The sequence below is a fragment of the Chionomys nivalis genome, chromosome 20, assembly GCF_950005125.1.
Source record: "Chionomys nivalis chromosome 20, mChiNiv1.1, whole genome shotgun sequence".
NCBI classification, from domain to species: domain Eukaryota; kingdom Metazoa; phylum Chordata; class Mammalia; order Rodentia; family Cricetidae; genus Chionomys; species Chionomys nivalis.
In genome coordinates, this window is record NC_080105.1 from 9,962,266 (window position 1) to 9,964,041 (window position 1,776).

The 1,776-nt window shown below is 42.7% G+C and overlaps 1 pseudogene; it reads left to right on the plus strand.

Annotated features, from left to right (window-relative positions):
* Window positions 1-832: 832 nt before the first annotated feature.
* LOC130862919 (olfactory receptor 2G3-like) lies at window positions 833-1,776 on the plus strand (annotated as a pseudogene).

Sequence of the window (1,776 nt, forward strand, 5' to 3'; positions counted from 1 at the left end):
AATACCCATTTCAGGAAGAGATGTGCAGTATCATTTCCTTTTACTTTTTCTTTCCAAATGCTTCTTTGTTACTTTTCCTACTGTCACAATGGGATACCTACCAAAAACCTGTTTATATATTTGACAGCTCTCTTTCTACCTTTCATGGGTAATTTTATAAGTGCTTTTGAAGAAAAGAGGGTAAATTTCTTAAAAGAATAAATGAGACAATTTGGAAAAACTGAGCAATCGATTGTTGAGTAATTTTCACAAGGTCTGTTTTTTTAGCTCTGAACTTTTTAAAGCATTTTCCTTTTATTTTTGAGATTGATAATTATGTCATTTCTCCCTTCGTTTTTCTTCCTCCAAACCCTCTCCTTGCTCTCTTTCAAACTTATGGCCTTTTCCAATAATTTTTACATGCACACATGCATTTAGGAATATCTATATATGCATATGTCCCGCTCAAACTGTAAGATGTTACTTGTATGTGTTTTCAGGACTGACCACTTGGGATTGGTTAATGAATTGGTGCACTTTTCCCTGGGTAAGACTCTTTCTTCTACTCTTATCCCTTACTTGTTTGTAGTTCTTTGTGTAGCTCTGTGCCTTTAACAGTTCTCATTCTCAGTAAACTCTTTATTCTTTGACTTTCCATTGAAACATGAATCTCAATCTCTCTCTCTCTCTCTCTTTCTCTCCCTCATTTTCCTACCTGTCTCCTATATAGAACATTTCCTATCTTCCGTCTTTAGGATCCATGTTCTTCTAGCGGATTTCTGATCCCTTTCCATTTCCGTTTTATCGAACCTGCGCTTCTGTGTTTGCCGCCCTCCTTTGTATAGGTAGAGTGATGACAGTTAACGAGAGCTCAGGTGGCAATTTCATCCTGGTGGGCTTCTCTGATCAGCCACAACTTGAAAAGTTCCTCTTTGTGGTGGTGCTAATCTCTTACCTCCTGACACTGGTAGGCAACACAGCCATCATCCTTGTCTCCTGTTTGGATTCCGTGCTCCAAACACCCATGTACTACTTTCTTACCAACCTCTCTTTTGTTGATATCTGCTTTTCCACCAGCATTGTTCCTCAGCTGCTGTGGAACCTCCATGGTCCAGCCAAGACAATTACTCCCACAGGTTGTGCTATTCAACTCTATGTGTCTCTGGCTCCGGGGTCCACTGAGTGTGTCCTCCTCGCAGTTATGGCATTTGATCGCTATGCTGCTGTTTGCCGGCCACTCCATTATGCCACAGTTATGCACCCACGGCTCTGCCAGGCTCTTGCAGGAATAGCATGGCTGAGTGGAGTGGGCAACACGCTGATTCAGGGCACCATCACCCTCCACCTGCCTCGCTGTGGGAACCACAGGATTTATCACTTCATCTGTGAAGTTCCTGCCATGATCAAGCTGGCCTGTGTAGCAACGAAGTGCAGCTATTCATGGCTTCCTTGGTGCTACTCCTCCTTCCCCTGGCACTCATCTTGGTATCATATGGGTACATTGCCCAAGTACTGATGAGGTTAAAGTCAGCTCTAACCTGGGGTAAAGCTCTTGGAACCTGTGGATCGCACCTGCTGGTAGTAGTGCTATTTTATGGCACAATCACTGCTGTCTATATCCAGCCTAATAGTTCGTATGCACATAGTCAGGGGAAATTCATCACCCTTTTGTACACTGTGGTTATTCCTACTCTAAACCCCCTCATTTACACTTTAAGAAACAAAGATGTGAAGGGAGCTTTGAAAAGGCTAGTGAGAAAAGATAACAGCCCCAGAGAGAAAATTCTTGCGAAGTAG